This window comes from Mauremys mutica, chromosome 2, assembly GCF_020497125.1.
Source record: "Mauremys mutica isolate MM-2020 ecotype Southern chromosome 2, ASM2049712v1, whole genome shotgun sequence".
NCBI classification, from domain to species: domain Eukaryota; kingdom Metazoa; phylum Chordata; order Testudines; family Geoemydidae; genus Mauremys; species Mauremys mutica.
The window spans coordinates 212,166,250-212,185,488 of NC_059073.1; the positions used below are offsets into that span (position 1 = coordinate 212,166,250).

The following is a 19,239-nucleotide window of genomic DNA, read 5'->3' on the forward strand; positions in this document are numbered from 1 at the left end:
TTTGGGACCTATGAAGTCTCTAACTATAGCTAAGGGATTTACTAACAGTAACAGACAGCTATATACACTATAATACAAGGATTAAAAAATTAGTACAAACAAGAACGCAACAGTTTTAGCCCTGTCACTGGCGGCAAAAATGAACTGAGGGTGGGGGGAGCGGGCGGTGCCCTATATACCGTGACATGTGCGCGCTGCTCCAGGGGGTGCCAGAGCCGGTCCCCTATGGATACTGCTGAGGGAAAAACTTCTGGGATTGGTGCATGTGGCAAGCACACACACACCTAAGTTGAATGGACATGAGCAAGCACTCGAAGAAGAACCTTTATTTCATCACAAATCTCTTGCTGAATTACTAAGTGACAAAAACATCATTAGGATGGCAAGAGGATTTCTATTTGGATATATTTGTGTAGGTTTCCCTCACTTTGAAAACCCTTCCCTTAGACAAGAGTGAACGGAACACTAAGCTAGGAGCTATTCCTACAGGTGTAATGGTCAGCCACTGTTTGCAATGTCATGAAACTGGGCAGCAAAATAAAAAGATGAAAGGACAAACTCTGTGAACTGACCATCCCTTTAGGGTTGCTACTAACTTCAATTCTTATAGGACAGTCCAGAATTGCATCTCTCTCTCTCTCTCTCTCCCAGAAGCCTAAGCTGCAACATTATTACTTGTGTCAGCAAACGAAAAATGCAAATATAGTAGGCAGCAAGTCTAGGCCCAGTTGTCTGAATTTTATGCTGATGCTTGGTATCAGGAAATTGCAACTGCCACCTTAGAGAATTAAAGCAAAAGTAATACATTCCAATTATACCAATCGAAATCCAGGAATTTAAAGTTACATACATTTCTTTTTGGTCAAACATTTTTTCCTGGTTTTCCTCTTGCATAAGTTCTGATTTAAAGGGAAAGTATGTTTTTTTAAACAAAAACAAAAGCAACTACTTGGAAGTTTCTTCACTCACCCAACATTTAGAAGCTTTTACATTAAACCTGTGGAATGGATAAGTCATTTCAACATGAGTAGACTATGTTAACCTACAGCTGATTAAAAAGCTTCAAACAAAATGCATAGCCACATATATTCAAACTCCAGATATTTCAGGGACTTACCAACCATCTGGAAATTTAAGTGAGGTGTGGATCTGAGATTTAGGTGTTTTTAGGGTTTTTTTTTACTGAATTTTTCATGTAAGAGTCTTTGTTACTTTCTCACCCTAAATATAATTTAATCCAGGGAGATAATCAAGAACATTTCTCTAGGATGAAGCTTTGCATGTACAAACTATGAGTGCAATTGCTATTTTGTATGTTCTAATCTTTTCTTTAATATTTACTTTACTTTCCACCCATCAGGAACCTGTAATACTGGTACAGGAAATAGACTGGCTTTTGAGCCATTATTAATGTATTTATTTCTTTTGCCACAGCATTGTAACAGAAGGCTGGTTTAAAGTGTACATGTAGCTTGGTCCTATGCCATTCATGCTGATTCCTAACCATAGCTGCTATACTGAGGGCCTTGTGACAGACAGCATTAATTTATAAGCCATATTCTTGCTTACGGAAGTATTTCAGCGTCTCTTCTATTTGCTCAGTTGTTAAGTCGATACTGGCATCAGGAGAAATGAGAGGCGTGTGAAGCCAGTCGTCGTGGTCATAACCATAGATTGTATCTGCTCTCAGCTTGTAATGGGGCAGCTGTTCTTCCAGCAGACTGATGATTTCAACTTCAGGAAGATCAGTACTATTGCACACATCTGAAAGGAGGAAAAGAAAAATATAGACCATGTTAATTACTTCAAATAACTGAGCTCTTATGTTTTAACATGAGCCAGGCAAGCATGTCAGTTTTCTTCAATACTGGCAAGAGTTTCCGAAAAAGAACAGTTAGCAATACACATTGGTTTCGAATGCATGACTGAGTGAGGTTGGTAACAGGAGAAACAAGAGGTGTGTAAGCACAGGGTTGGCAACTCATAGGATCATAGAACCATAGGATTAGAAGGGACTGCAAGGGTCATCTAGTTTAACCCTCTGCCAAGATGCAGAATTTGTTGTGTCTAAACCACACGAGACAGATGGCTATCCAGCCTCTTTTTGAAAACCTTCAGTGAAGGAGCTTCCACGACTTTCCTAGGCAATCTATCCCATTGTCATACTGTTGTTATAGTTAAGAAGATTTTCCTGAGACTTAATCTAAATCTGCTGTGCTGTAGTTTGAACCCTTTGCCTACCCTCTGTCCTGCCCACTGTGGCAAGAGAGAACAATTTCTCTCTCTTTTATGACAGCCTTTCAAGTATTTGAAGATTGCTATCAAGTCCCCCCTTAATCTCCTCTTTTCAAAACTAAACATATCTAGTTCCTTCGGCCTTTGCTCCCGTGGCTTGCATTCCATTCCTTTGATCATTTTTGTCACTCACCTCTGGATCTTTTCCAGTTTCTCTACATCCTTTCTCTGCAGCAGTGACCAAAACTGGATGCAGGACTCCAGCTGAGGCCTAACTAGCGCTGAGTAGAGCAGTACTATCACCTCCTGTGATTTGTGTGCTATGCCTCTGTTAATGCAATCCAAACTGCATTTGCCTTTTTATTATTTTTTTTTGGCAACAGTGCTGCTTTGACAACTCACGCTGAGGTTGTGATCCACCACTCCACTACTCCCAGATCCTTGTCAGCAATGCTGCTGCGAAGTCAGTTATCCTCCAATCTGTATTTGTGCATTTGGTTTTTCCTCCCTAAGTTTAGCGCCCTACATTTGTCTTTGTTGAATTTCATGTTGTTGCCTATAGCTCAGTTTTTCAATTGATCAAGATCCACACATTTCACTTGTAAATTTAAATTGTAAATTACTGACAAAATGTCCTGCTTCTTAATTAGAAAAAAGGCAGAGCACTAAATAGCATTTTCAGATCGATAGGGCAGAATTCTATAGCTAACCTTAGCTGAAGCAAAAATATGAAAATGGGAAGTTGGAACACAAAGCCTTCTTCTCGGTGGGGATTACCAAAATCTGTTTACCACTTGCCTTTCCTGCACACTGTTTAATGAACTGCTAACATGCTGTGTACATATGAAATTTTTGGCCCCTGAATTCTATCTTTAACCAATGCTAAAGCTCTCAGAATTTGGTACGGGTAGGGCAGTGACTCACTTCACAATTTACTGTAAATAAACCAACCCTGTTAGGCAGAAGTGACCTCATCACCATGATGCAACTCTCCAAGCTAGTAACAGACAGCTTTTCACTGGAATATATCTCTACAAGCCATCGGGAAGAAAGATATAAGAGAGACATTTCATAGTTTTAGTTCTTCACTGTTCTGTTTTTCCCCTAATTCTGAAGGTTACATTTTCAAAAAATGCCTCTGATTTTAACCATAAGGCTGAAGCTGGCAAGGATGTGCTACCAAAGGGTGGAAGATGTGAAAGTGAGCGGTCATCAAACAATCTGAATTACCCTGCTATCCATAAGCTTAAGTAAAACCAGGCTATTGATAGGACATGCTGCTTACCCATTTTAGTTCACATAAATATGTCACTCCAGAAACAGTGCCAAGCTCTATTGCTCACACAGAGAATATTGCATATATAAATGCACTACACCCATTTAGAGATATGCCCATTATGAATCAGTGTGTTTCAGAGAAAGGGTTTGTATGGTTTGATTCATTTAGACAATATGTGTTCACTTGCAAACAACAGAAATTACTGTACACGTTAAGCTAAACTTTGGAGAGGAGGGGAAAGCCAAACTCAAGACACAAATCTCTGAGTGACTCTTCCACTTTTCTAGTGTTTAACAAGAGCCAACATATTTACTGTTCACAATAGGCCACGCATAGAGACTAGCTCATTATTATGCTTATGTCACAAACAGAAATTAGCTCCTCACAAAATTTTGCAACCACTGTGCAGGATGGCATCAAATCACCATGAAACTCTCTGTAGACTGGCAATCCTCCACTCTACATTGGACCATCCATTCAGCACGAAGTCTTTTACCAGCTCTCACTGTAAAGCGGGGGGAGGGTGATTGGAGGGAAGTGGAGAGGGGAGAGAGAAAGAGAGAGAGACAGACACTATAGCACTGGGCCTGATGCAAGACTTGAGACCTGAACTATCGTCAGCAAAGTCAGGCCATGCTGTGAACTAAAGTCAGGCCATGTATTAAAGCAGATGCTTACAAGTTCTCTGTCCCATATGGTAACTAGGTCCAATGTTTGTTGAGAGAAGTTAGAACATAGAACAAACACTGGACTGCTTCAGTGAATTTACTGTTACCTGTTATTTTTCATCATCAGATGTTCCACCTTGCATTGACAAAACCAGCCCCCAATTCTGCCATGAGATCCATATAGGTGGACTCGTACCCATGCACAGCCTTGCTGATTTTAATGAGGCTCTTTTCAAGTGCAAAGGGCAGCCCATGTACGTCAAATTGCAAAATTAGGGCCTCAGCTCCTTCCAGTCCTGCTGGAAGACTAAGTTAAGTGGAGAAACAAAATTTCTCTGAAGGTTTGAAATCACTCTGGTAAATGAGGATATTTCTTTCTTGCTTGGCTGCCTCTTTCAATTATTGGCAAAAACGTGAGGCTCTCTTTTACATATTGGCAGCTATAACTATTTGATTGCAGGAGGATCCCATGAGGAACTTCTAAAAATACCTGCTGGTCTACATTAAACTCACCTTTTGTAACCCTGTTATTATGGTGTTTATACTAGCCTCAATAGGACGTGATTTATTGTAGGCTTAAAAATAATTTAGATTCTTTAAAGTAATCAGTGATAGATAATGTGACCCAGTATTATCACATGCAAAAAACACCAACGTACATGTACAGGTTTATAGAGTTATGAATACTGAGCTGCTTTAAACCATATCACTGGGATATTTCTCACCCAACACTGTTCGATCAACAAGAGTAAAAAATTCTAGCAGTTTACAGCTGGAGAAAGTATGCATGTTCCCACAATTTTTACACCATTTAAACCACACTGATGGTCCTAGTACTCCATCTGTTTCTTTATTTTTCACCAAATATCTACTAGTTTTCTTTTCTGATGTATAATGTATGCACATCCAATTTCATTTAAGGTCTCTTTCTCCAAAAGATTAAGATTATTCCTACTGCAGAAGTCCCCACAACTCAACTTAAAGAAAAACAGGGAACTTTAGAATACAACATCTACGATTACAAAAATAATTCTCTAGAAGCACATCACAAATGCTCATTAACAAAAATACTTCTCTCTTCTTTACCCTGATCACGTCAAATAAATTTTAGTTATGAGATCAGATTGCTGAATTATGGACTCACCAAGATATCTTCTGGGAATCAAAACTCTCCATTGTAATTTTCCTGTTATCCTAAATTATCATGTTTTCTTTAGCTTTATGTAGATTAAACATCTTACTGTAATAATGACTTTATTCAATAGAACATTACCGTAAACAGTGTTGAAAAAAATAAAGTTGGACCATATATTATAAAGACTGTCTTGGTACATCCTATAAAACTTTCTGGGATCCTTATAGCGATTACAAATGTGTGATTCTCTGCTGTAACTTGTCCTCAAAAAGGAAAGGAAACTTTAAAGACAGCGTAACCACATTTATTTAGTGAGAGAATGTTCTTGTTTGCCAAATAATAAATTCATTGTACCTATGCCATGTGTGGCAGATTATCCAACCATGTCTACACTAGTGAGCTTACAGCTGTACTGATGTAGCTGCGCCGCTGGAAGATCATTTGTGTAGCTGCTCTATACCGAGGGGAGAGAGCTCTCCCGTAGACAATAATAAAACCATCTCCACGAGCGGCGGTAGCTATGTCAGCGGGAGATGCTCTCTTGTTGACATAGCACTGTGCACACCACCACTTATGCTGGCAAAACTTATATCACACAGGGGGGCTGCTTTGACACACTCGTGAGCTACATAAGTTTTGCCGACATAAGTGGTAGCATAGACATGGCCTTACTTTAAAAATAAAAAGTATGAGGAGGTACTAGCACAAGAAATTGAGAGCTGCTAAGTCTCTTGCATTTTGCAGAAGTCTCCATTATTGACACCTTTCACCTCACATTGATTATTTCTGTAATTATTCATGCTTGTCTCTCTCAAAGTTGAAAGCTGTCATGCATTAGGTATGATGTACACACATGCAGCACCCCTTTCTCCATGCCATGCATTCATACAACCCCACCAGAAAATCATTCATCTAGTGGTGCTGCAAGTATTGAGCAGGGTTTCCCCTGAAATTCCTCCTTCTTGACACTGGAGGGGCTATTGTGGCACTGGGATCATAGGCTGCTGGTTCTCTTCTGGTCCCAATGCTTCCCCAGCTGGATCAAATTTAGCATGGAGCAGCTGTGGTAGAGTGAAGGAGAAGTAAGCCAGCATCCACAGAGACCTGCTAGTAGGCAGGAGATGGGGCTAGAGAAAAAGGACAGAATGAATGGAGACATGGACTGAAAGGAAACAGAAGAGAATGGGAAAGAACAGAGGAAGAATGGGAGAGGGTGCCCAGGCATTCCCCTACTTTCTTGCCAACAACTCTCCCCACACTATCCCCTAGTCTTCCAGCAGACTATTCAAGTTCTCCTCCAGCCTCCTTCCACCTCCAACAATTTGTCACCACTGGCTTTCCCAATCTCCATCACTTCTGTGGCATGCAATGGGATAAGCTCCTCCTCCTCCACACATGCTCTTAATAGCTGGATAGGACATGCTGGCAGCAGTGTGTGGGGAACAGCAATGATTTGGTTCTCAACAGGGAAAAATCTCAAACGTGGAAAGTCACTAGACTGGGCTGCTGTACTCTCTGCATCCAGCAATCCATACACTGGGTCTACAGCATTCCTTTCTCTCGCTACCATACAGACTATGGGGTAAGACGTGACTAAGATTTTCACAAGCGACCAGGTGATTGAGGGCCTCCATTTTGGGGAGCTCCTCCTGAGGCATCCTTATAAAAGGACCTGGTTTTCAGAGTGAGTGCTGAGCATTTTCTGAAAGTTAGTTCTCTCAAAAAAAATGAGGAGTCCTTGTGGCACCTTAGAGACTAACAAATGTATTTGGGCATAAGCTTTTATGGGCCAGAACCCACTTCATCAGATGCATGGAGTGGAAAATACAGTAGTAGGTATAAATACACAGCACATGAAAAGATGAGAGTTGCCTACAAAGTGTGAGGTCAGTCTAACGAGACAAGGACTCCTCATTGTTTTTGCCGATACAGACTAACACGGCTACCACTCTGAAACCTTAGTTCTCTCAAGTTCTCTTAATTCCAAAATTTACTGCATCACTTCTTGAAAAAAATCTTGGTGACAGTCTGTAAGGACCACGAGGTGAAAACAGGGGAGTCAGACGGGGTCTTTCAGGATGTGTGCTTAATCTCTGTATGGCTGACAGCATGGGAGGAGGCAGTGGAAAGAGGAGGGAGAGAAAAAAATAAGGCATGGAAGGAAAAACTAGAGGGGAGAGACCGTGAGAAATGAGAATGGTGACAAGGGAGTTAATTAGAAATTCAAGCAATCATTCTGAAATCTTTTCATACCATGGACCACATCTTAGAGTGCAAGTCTTATACGCTATCCATGCTCACAATCACACAAACTTCCTCCCTTGTCCCAGACTCACGGTCTCTTGGATATCCCCACCTTGTTCTCCCCCGCACAATTGTGACACATCCCTGGGGGAATTACAGAACTGCAGCATGGAAAATATTAAATGTATATTTTAAGCTGTCTTTTAGTGACATTTAGCAGTTGAGCACAAGAACCGAAGCCAGTATCATATGACCAGGCTGCTCTCCACAAGGCCAGAGTGAGAACAGCTGGGATAGGTAATTACTAAAATAGGGCAAGGGGAGGTGAAAGAAAATAGTGTGAGAGAGGAGAAAGACTACAAGAAGAAACTCCTTCTGCCCAGGCCAAGACTGAGGTATATGGGAGGAGAAAGGGGATATACAGGTAGGTGCCACACCACAGACAAAGATATAGGGAAGCCTATTCCAAGAGATAAAGTGGCTGGAGAGTAAGCTTGTTACATTTTTTTAATTCTCTGAAAATGCTGTGTGGTGTGGTGTGTTGTTTTTTTAAGATTTTCCAGTTGAGGATTCCCAGAACCCCTGGTTGCTTGGAAATAACAATAGAGACACAGAAAAATACATTTATAGAGCACCATATATCTTCGGGTGGTATCTCAAAGGATTTCAGTAACAGAGCACAACTCATCCCTGCTATAACCGAGAAATTGCAGACACCCGTTGTAGAGAATAAATCAGTCATTTCATCTCAGGCCACCCCTTAATTCGGATTCAAAATATTCTGAATCCTATTTAACAAAACAAAACCAAGCCAGCCCTTTAGTTCAGAGTTCAAATTATCTCCCATCTGACTACTGAATATCATGATGGTAGATATTGCCACCTGGTGTTTAAACAGGCTTACTGTAAATGAACTAAAAGAATTAGAGAGACAAAAGCCTGGTCTACACTAGGCGTTTAAATCGGTTTTAGGAGCCTAAAACCGATTTAACGCCACAACCGTCCACACTAGGAGGCACCTTATATCGATTTTAATGGCTCTTTAAACCGGTTTCTGTACTCCTCCCTAACGAGAGGAGTAGCGCTAGTATCGGTATTACCATATCGGATTAGGGTTAGTGTGGCCGCTGATCGACGGTATTGGCCTCCGGGCGGTATCCCACAGTGCACCACTGACCGCTCTGGACAGCAATCTGAACTCGGATGCAGTGGCCAGGTAGACAGGAAAAGCCCCGCGAAGTTTTGAATATTTCCTGTTTGCCCAGCATGGAGCTCCGATCAGCACGTGCGGCGATGCAGTTAAAAATCAAAATAAAGAAAGAGCTCCCGCATGGACCATGCGGACGTGATCGCTGTAAGGGCAGGCAAATCTGTTCTATCAGCGCTCCGTTACAGAAGACGAAATTCAAAATCATTTTTTTTAAATCTCCAGACAGACGCCATAGCAGGGACTCAGCGCACTGCTGCGTGACAAGCGTAACGGAAAGCCAAAGAATCAAATGGACGCTCAAGGACTGGAGGACTCAAGCTATCCCACAGTTCCTGCAGTATCCGAAAAGCATTTGCATTCTTGGCTGAGCTCCAAATGCTTCTAGGGTCAAAAACAGTGTCCGCGGTGGGTCAGGGCATAGCTAGGCAATTTACGCACACCCCCACCCACCCCCAGAAGTGAAAGGGAAAACAATCCTCTCTTGACTCTTTTACATGTCACCCTATCTTTACTGAATGCTGCAGATAGACGCGATGGTGCAGCACTCAACACCAACATCCTTGCTCCCCCCACGCTATGGATGGCTGATGGTACAAAACGACTGGTATCCGTCCTCATCATCAGCCTATTGGCACATGGGGCAGTGCAAAAGGACTGGTAACCATGCTGACTAGCATCCGTCAGGTCAATCAAGGGTGCCTGGCCCTAATTTTTCCTGGTAGATGGTACAGTATGGCTGATAACCATCGTCATCATAGCAACAGGGGGCTGAGCTCCATCAGCCCCCACCCTTCATGTGTAAAGAAAAGATTCAATTGCCCCTGAACTAGCAGAGGGATGCTGGGCTCCTCTCCTACACACTCCTTACTGTCCTGTCTGGACTATCATAGCAGCTGGAGGCTGCCTTCCACTCATATCTCACTAACAAGTCACTGAGTCTTATTCCTGCATTCTTTATTACTTCATCACACAAGTGGGGGGACAATGCTATGGTAGCCCAGGAAGGCTGAGGGAAGAACGGAATCAACAGGTGGGGTTGTTGCAGGAGCACCCCCTGTGAATAGAATACAGCTCATAATTTCTGCAGGATCTGACACAGAGCAGCTGTGCTCTCTGGTTCTCTGATACAGTGGTTCTCTAGTACACTTGCCCATATTCTAGGCAGGACTGATTCTATTTTTAGATACCAAAAAGGAGGGATTGACTCAGGGAGTCATTCCCAATTTTGGCTTTTGCGCCCCTGGCTAAGAGCAGCCAGGGGCACTTATGACAGCAGCAAATGGAACAGTGCAAAAGGACTGGTAGCCACGATCATCTTATTACCAATTTATGGTATGGTAGATGGTACAATATGGCTGATAACCATCTCTGCTATCATGCAAAAGCAAAAGCATGCTGCTGTGTAGCGCTGCTGAATCGCCTCTGTGAGCGGCATCTAGTACACATACGGTGACAGTCACAAAAGGCAAAACAGGCTCCATGATTGCCATGCTATGGCATCTTCCAGGGCAATCCAGGGAAAAAAGGCATGAAATGCTTGTCTGCCATTGCTTTCCCAGCGGAAGGAGTGACTGACGACATTTACCCAGAACCACCCACGACAATGATTTTTGCCGCATCAGGCACTGGGATCTCAACCCGGAAATTCCAAGGGGCGGGGGAGGCTGCGAGAACTATGGGATAGCTATGGGATAGCTACCCACAGTGCAACGCTCCAGAAATTGACGCTAGCCTCGGACCATGGACGCACACCACCGATTTAATGTGTTTAGTGTGGCCGCGCGCACTCGATTTTATAAAATCTGTTTTACAAAACCGGTTTATGCAAATTCGGAATAGTCCCGTAGTGTAGATGTACCCAAAGTGGGTGAGGAAAATCTCTTTTACTGAACCAACTTGGTGAGAGACAGAGACATGATTTTGAGCTTCACAGAGCTCTTCCTCAGGTCTGGGAAAAAGTACTAAGAGTGTCACTGTTAAATGTAAGATCCAAGGGCTAGTTTAGCATATGTAGTTAATACATATTCTAAGGGAGCATTCAAGGTGAAGCGGCCCATTGACACGCCTGTAGTCATAGGATAAAAAAGGGGAGTTAGTGGATTAGATTGTTGTAATAAGGCATAAAACCAGTGTCTTTATTAAGACCATGATTTTTAGTGTCTAGCAAAGTTATGAATTTAAGCTCTCAGGCTTGTCTTTTGAAAGCGCTGTGCAGGTTTCCTTTGAGGATGAAGGGACTTATACGTAAGACATAGTTACAGAGTGATCACTTTGTGAAAAGTGTTTACACAGAGGTGATATGTTGTTTTTGTCTTATTTTCCTGTGAGAGTTCATTTGAGAGCATAGTGATTATCTCTTTTCAGATACCACAGAGTATGTTTTGAGGAGAAAGTCCAGGATATACCCCTATCATTCGTTCAGTAGGACTAGCAATCTGCAGTACTCACCTGTTTAATTTTTTTTTCACCCTCCCAAGACACCTTTTTGAGCAGCTGCATGGCATAAATTATTTGGAAACCAGTTTTCTTTGCCTGGCTGCTAAAGTCAGTCAGAACTTTGGCACCCCATGCTGCCACTCCGAAGCGCACTTCGCAAATGTCAGGGCTATCTGAGTAGAGGTCTGGCTGGAGATGAGGAGGGTTAGGGATGAGTGGGCAAACACCATCAAAACAACACAGAACTAGGCTGTGTTGTCTTTTCTGTGGATCCGGATTACCACCATCTGTGAAGGGGAGACTGAGGTGGGCTAGGAGAGTTCCTGGCACCACAGCCCCAATACAGCTATGATGCCTGGAAATTGCAGGTTGGGGAAAGGGACCAATATTGGTCTGGAGGCAGGCCTAGGGTCTCCCGCAGATCTGTTATGTTTGGGGGCAAGTATGGGGACATGTTGTGCTGTTCTGAATCTTTGTTAATAAAGAAAGCATTCAGAAGAGACCTGTGCCATTGTCTGAAGTGTGATTTTTGCCTTTCCCGGCAGGTCCAGCAGCTTACACAGACCTATTGCATCCACATCAAATCTATGGGGCAGCAGTAGATGCTAGACACTAATCTATTAATTGCTTCACTATCTGCACATATGATCATTACTTGCCTCTTGAAAACAGATATGCCAACAAGAAAAAGAAAATTAACCGACCTTATTACATTATTTTCCTTTCTTCTGTACCAATTTTAGACTAATGGGGATCATGATCTGTATCAGTACCACCCTGCATAATCCACAGAGGAATCAGAACTTCATAAAATCTTGTCACAATTTCTTACTCTCCCTTTTCTTGTATAACCACTAATACTCCAAAAGAAGTAAAAAGAACAGGAGGCAGAAAGGGGAAAATCCTATGAAGAAGGATGGGCAGAGATGAAATGGTGAGGTATAAGAAAAACAAGGCCTCTTGAAAGGGAAGAAAGACTGGCAAGAGGAAAAGGTTAGAAGAGAAAGCAGGGGGATTGGGTGAATTCACAGCTATTCTTCTGTATAGAGCCTCCTATTCTGTTTCCCAACCAGTTTTAACCTGTCCCATCCCACCCTCACTCCAACAAAATAATTGTAACACAAGCTTTGGATAAAAGTTATTCTCTATATTCCAAGGCCAACAAATAACTTAAAATAATTTTTTTTTAAAAAGGAACCAGTTAAGTTTACAATCTCAAAATCATACCTGAAAAAGTAACTCGGTGAACAAGTGCTGAAATTTTATTTAATTAAAAGCAAGCTGTTCAGTAGAGCAGTGTTACTGCATGGAGGCTAAAGTCCAGTCTCATCCAACATAAAACGTTAAATGAACTTCACACTGTTCACAATTTAATGCAAATGTGGCACAGTTATGATTCACTGCATATAACATAAAACTAATACAAAAATGGGAATTAGGAACAATAGCTGGGAACAGAAATGGAGTGAGTACTCATTCACAAAATTGATTTTCAGATACACTATATTATATATTTATAAACATCTGTAATTATATACAAAAAAATTCATTAAATGATTATTTTTAGGAAGTGGTCAGATTTATGGGTGCCCGAGCAACCTTAATTCAACTCTTCTCTTGCATCCACCCTTGGCACTAAATTAGGCAGGGGTTCTGTAGGAAAACTAGTGTGTGTTTACTTAATTAAAGACTGCCATAATGCATATGCACAAGGGGTCAGAATTCCCCTCTCTTACATATCCTGTTTCCCTGGTGTTAGAGTCTAAACCTTTAAATCAAATGTTTAACATAAAACTCAGCACAAAAGGAACAGCCATTAATTGGTGATGAACCTTTTGTTAAAAAAGTGTGTGTGGGGGGGTTCTTTGATAAAGTTATAAGCATCTCAGGAAGTGTTTGGCTCAAAGTCTTGTTTAATATATTGTTTCCTTAACTTTCCACCTCACTGCAGCAGAGCGCAGAATTTATGGCTAATACGCTTTCCATTTTATTTTCAGAGAAAACTGTTTCTGTTTGAAAATGTGCCTAAACATTGAACACATTAACTCTTGCTTACTGCTGTCACTTCACTGAATTACCCCCTCAGCCAATTATCACTGCAATTAATTACACTTCACATTTAAGGATTTGCTTTTCCTTCAGAGAAATATTTTTGCTCCTTTTTGGCTGTGATTGTTGAATGCCCAGAGTATATTTTGCATATGAGCATTTCCTAAGTGTTTCAGAAGTACGCCTTCCTAACCATGCAGTGGCATCAATTCCTGCATCCTGGCAGCGTCCTGAGAAAGGGAATGATTGCTTCAAGTTTTTTGGGTGGGTTTCTTTTTGTTTGTTTTTTTATTGTGTGGACTGGGGCAGTGGCAGAGATGGAAAGGAAGTTGGGTATTTTTAGCATAGCTTAAGCTTTATATTATGAACCTAGGTTCATTCTTCTAAAAGTGCTATTTAGAGGATTTTTTGTTTTGTTTTGTTACTACTACTTTGGATAGAGATCCTGAAGTAGCAGATTGATCTGACGTAGCACTTACATTTGGAGATAGGAAGAAAGGAGAGACTATACTTAATGGACCCTTCAGGTTTCAGCCACCTGTCCTTTTGAGAACAGTGTTTTGAACATTTAGAAATGACCATGGCTCACCAACAGCTACACAGCACACAAACTTAACTTTTGTAAAATGTCTAGGTCCCTAAAAGAAGAAAGTATCCCACGTGGAAAAAGTAATCTGTGAGAGGAAAAATTCACTTTCCATATGGAACCCCAGTCCTAGCAAGAAAGAAGGAGTTGTTTCTCAAAATGTTTTTCTGGTGATGGACCTGCATCTCTGTTAAGAGAGGAATGGAAGCTTTTCCTGGTAAAACCCTTTGGCATCAGCAAAAGCCTTGTTACTGATAAATCTAGGAGAGCTCAGAAACTATGGAAGACAGTCATTCATACAAAGGTGATCTAATATAGGCTGACAGCCAACCAAGAGCTTGTGTCTGTAATAGGGTTTTCCTCGCTGGTCTGGTTCTAAGCCTGATACTATTCCAGAGATGAAATTCAGAATGATAGTCTTTCCCTCAACCACTTAACCAAGTGATAGGTCCTGGAGGTTAGCAGCAGTATGGTACAGCTTGGTCTTCTGATGCTTTTCTACCACTTTAGACAGAACCACAGAATGGAGAAAATTAGCAGTCAGCATATTTGCATGAAAATCAAAATGGGAGAAGACTTTCTGATAGAAGGCTGGGCATGAAAGTTCAGCCTTGATATTGGTCTATCTGTTGGTCAGCTAGAAAGAAGTAAATTTGCTGTGTTGCTGATGGCTTGAAGCTCAGTGAGACAACACTCAAACATCACATACATGATAGACGTGCTATAACTCTGGAATCTAAGGGCTTGTCTACATGGCCCCACAGTGCAGACCACAGAGGTGTGAATTTGTGCATGCACTACAGTGTTGTGCTGTACCCACCCCACACAGACCCTGCTAGCACAAACTAAAAGAGACCTTGTTTGTATTAACGTAGCCCCGTTTCAAACCAGGCCCTGTTAAAGGTACCATCCTAGTTTGCGTTTAGTTCATGCTAGCAGGGTCTACATGGGGCAGCTATAAGGAAACACCTTAGCACACACCGTAATCCTCATTGTAGGGCATCGCAGACAAGTCCTGAGATGCTGCTTGATACCACTGAGGCTAGGTAATATTTCAGGCACTTCAGTAACAAGCTAGACAACCTATTAAACAGAATTCAAAGGGTTTCCAATCAACTTTAGTTTTGTAGAGGGTACTGAATGGTGGGTGGTTTCTAAAGTGCACTTCTGTGGTACTGCTGCTGACAAGAAGGGGAAGTGGGACTGTACCCTACAGATTTTATATAATGTTACATTTATTTTTAATTTATCAAATGTGCCTGATTTTCAACACTCAGAGGGCTTTTAAAAAGACAAAGACAATTACTAAAAAAAGAAAATCAGAAAAGGACAGACTTTTCTCCCAACTCACTAAACACCAACCCACTAACTCACCTGAGAAGAGAGATGGGCTTTGCACAGCATCCTAAATGTCAACATTGGGGGGAGGGATAGCTCAGTGGTTTGAGCATTGGCCTGCTAAACCCAGGGTTGTGAGTTCAATCCTTGAGGAGGCCACTTAGGGATCTGGGGCAAAAATTGGTCCTGCTAGTGAAGGCAGGGGGCTGGACTCGATGACCTTTCGAGGTCCCTTCCAGTTCTAGGAGATTGGTATATCTCCAATTATTACCTATTACCTAACAGCCTCTGGCTGTTGAGCTGCTGAGAGCACAAGTTCCAGCAGCATTGAGGACTCTAGTTGGGAATGCCATGCCAACTCTCACACATTTGAACAGAGTCCTAACTCAACCACTTTATCTGATCTCAGCAACCCTGGTAGCGTGTGTGGGAAGTGGAGCTTCAGTAACCCTATCTACTCTATAGAACCAAGAACAGCTTAGATAAATACTTGACAGAGAGGACCTGGGTTTACTTGACTCGGCCTTGGCACACAGGGCTGAAGTAGATGACTTCTTGAGGTAATTTTTTTTTTTGCATGAAGAGTTGAAAGCCAAAATATTTTGACTCTCAAATGCCATTGCAGTGCCTCATGTGAATTGTACTTTCGGTGCCTCATGCTTTCATTCTCAATAGGTCAGACTTTCCGTCAGGACGACAGTCTCTCGTTCCTAGTGAGGAGGCAAAGCATCATGGCAACCACTGGGCCATGGTGCATTATGGAAGTAGTAGTGGCCTATAGAAGAGAAAAGGAGCATGAGGCAGCAAAGCAGCATTTTGGGTTTTGGTCATTCATTATTTTCACCCAAAAAACCATCCCACAAAAACTGAAGCTTTGTATGGAACGCAGACACTTTTTGCAAAAAGTTTTGTCTAGTCAAAATCTAATTTCCCATTGAAAAAAGCGGATAGAAAATCGTTGCCCAGCCCTACTTCTAACACACCTTGCATCCACACACAAAAGAACTTCCCTTCTCAAGGTCATAAGTAATTTTTATCAAAATAATGAGATAGACTTGCACTGTACACATTTATCACAGCTCTCCTTTGCTGCCAAGAAGAATCCCTAGGAAGGACAGCATTATCCCACACAACTCTGAGCACTCATTTTCTGTTAGCATCCCTGTGTATAGAAAATGTCCCTTCAGTGTGTCATCTTTGCTGGCAGAGAATTCTACTAAAGTATGGCAGTTTAAAACATTCTGAGGAGCCAAGCTGGAGGAACAAGTTGGCTCACAAAAGAGCTCCAATCAGAGGTAGCACCAGGAAGTAAAGCATGAGCTAATGTTCAAAGCTCATGAAATTCTCAATTCCTATGAACTGAACTGTTTTTTATATTTTCCCCCTTTTATAGGTTAAAATATGTTACAATCACCATGCTTTCATGTCAAGTTTCTTTTAAATATCCCAGAATTTTCATATTTTGGACACACAAAATTTAGATCAGATCATGGTAATAAAACATTCACACTAAATGGTAATGTCCCTATTGTATGCTTCTCCATAAAGTAGTTTAAATTTTGCCCCAATATGCTAACGTTTCCCTCCACCTTGCCAAATAGAACCACATCAGTGCATTTCCTTTGCAAAAGAAGCAAAAGTAAATATTGCTCCCAAAGCTCATTCTTCTACAGCAGGAACAAAAGCCATTCACACATCAATTGTCTGCTGGCAAACCAAAATTTAACAGCAGCAGGAACAAAATAGTTTCTTTATCCATTGGGGTTTTCTAAACCTAAACAGCCAAGGCTAAGACTAAGGATGTCTGTCAAAAAAAGCAAGAGGCATTATTGATAAAAGAACAGAATATACACACTCCTAAAAGTAATTATCCTATTGTTTCTAGGCTTCAATTATGCTACAAATTATCAAACAGAACCCTCTAAAGAAGATGCTCAATGAATTTTTAGAATCACAAACCAATGTGCTTGTGATAAATGCAAGGGCGGAGGGGAGGCAGCTCCCTTTTATGGACACCCAGCTAGCTATAATCCCTCTTAGGGTACGTCTACACTACGGGATTATTCCGAATTTACATAAACCGGTTTAACAAAACAGATTGTATAAAATCGAGTGTGCGCGGCCACACTAAACACATTAAATCGGTGGTGTGCGTCCACGGTCCGAGGCTAGTGTCGATTTCTGGAGCATTGCACTGTGGGTAGCTATCCCATAGCTATCCCATAGTTCCCGCAGCCTCCCCCGCCCCTTTGAATTTCCGGGTTGAGATCCCAGTGCCTGATGCGGCAAAAATCATTGTCGCGGGTGGTTCTGGGTAAATGTCGTCAGTCACTCCTTCCGCTGGGAAAGCAACGGCAGACAAGAATTTCATGCCTTTTTTCCCTGGATTGCCCTGGAAGATGCCATAGCATGGCAATCATGGAGCCTGTTTTGCCTTTTGTGACTGTCACCGTATGTGTACTAGATGCCGCTCACAGAGGCGATTCAGCAGCGCTACACAGCAGCATGCTTTTGCTTTTGCATGATAGCAGAGATGGTTATCAGCCATATTGTACCATCTACCATACCATAAATTGGTAATAAGATGATCGTGGCTACCAGTCCTTTTGCACTGTTCCATTTGCTGCTGTCATAAGTGCCCCTGGCTGCTCTTAGCCAGGGGCGCAAAAGCCAAAATTGGGAATGACTCCCTGAGTCAATCCCTCCTTTTTGGTATCTAAAAATAGAATCAGTCCTGCCTAGAATATGGGCAAGTGTACTAGAGAACCACTGTATCAGAGAACCAGAGAGCACAGCTGCTCTGTGTCAGATCCTGCAGAAATTATGAGCTGTATTCTATTCACAGGGGGTGCTCCTGCAACAACCCCACCTGTTGATTCCGTTCTTCCCTCAGCCTTCCTGGGCTACCATAGCATTGTCCCCCCACTTGTGTGATGAAGTAATAAAGAATGCAGGAATAAGACACAGTGACTTGTTAGTGAGATATGAGTGGAAGGCAGCCTCCAGCTGCTATGATAGTCCAGACAGGACAGTAAGGAGTGTGTAGGAGAGGAGCCCAGCATCCCTCTGCTAGTTCAGGGGCAATTGAATCTTTTCTTTACACATGAAGGGTGGGGGGTGATGGAGCTCAGCCCCCTGTTGCTATGATGACAATGGTTATCAGCCATATTGTACCATCTACCAGGAAAAATTAGGGCCAGGCGCCCTTGATTGACCTTACTGATGCTAGTCAGCATGGTTACCAGTCCTTTTGCACTGCCCCATGTGCCAATAGGCTGATGATGAGGACGGATACCAGTCGTTTTGTACCATCAGCCATCCATAGCGTGGGGGGAGCAAGGATGTTGGTGTTGAGTGCTGCACCATCGCGTCTATCTGCAGCATTCAGTAAAGATAGGGTGACATGTAAAAGAGTCAAGAGAGGATTGTTTTCCCTTTCACTTCTGGGGGTGGGTGGGGGTGTGCGTAAATTGCCTAGCTATGCCCTGACCCACCGCGGACACTGTTTTTGACCCTAGAAGCATTTGGAGCTCAGCCAAGAATGCAAATGCTTTTCAGAGACTGCAGGAACTGTGGGATAGCTTGAGTCCTCCAGTCCATGAGCGTCCATTTGATTCTTTGGCTTTCCGTTACGCTTGTCACGCAGCAGTGCGCTGAGCCCCTGCTATGGCGTCTGTCTGGAGATTTAAAAAAAATGATTTTGAATTTCGTCTTCTGTAACGGAGCGCTGATAGAACAGATTTGCCTGCCCTTACAGCGATCACGTCCGCATGGTCCATGCGGGAGCTCTTTCTTTATTTTGATTTTTAACTGCATCGCCACACGTGCTGATCGGAGCTCCATGCTGGGCAAACAGGAAATATTCAAAACTTCGCGGGGCTTTTCCTGTCTACCTGGCCACTGCATCCGAGTTCAGATTGCTGTCCAGAGCGGTCAGTGGTGCACTGTGGGATACCGCCCGGAGGCCAATACCGTCGATCAGCGGCCACACTAACCCTAATCCGATATGGTAATACCGATACTAGCGCTACTCCTCTCGTTAGGGAGGAGTACAGAAAC

General features: G+C 42.4%; 1 protein-coding gene across 3 annotated transcripts in view; it reads right to left on the reverse strand.

Moving 5' to 3' along the window:
• The window catches only part of TRAK1 (trafficking kinesin protein 1), a 130,007-nt gene that overhangs the window by 101,238 nt on the left and 9,530 nt on the right, over positions 1 to 19,239 (reverse strand). For all 3 annotated transcript variants that reach the window (XM_045003887.1, XM_045003886.1, XM_045003891.1), the window contains exon 2: positions 1,570 to 1,764. The gene's annotated coding sequence lies outside the window, so the exon portion shown is untranslated. The remainder of the gene's footprint in view (positions 1 to 1,569; positions 1,765 to 19,239) is intronic.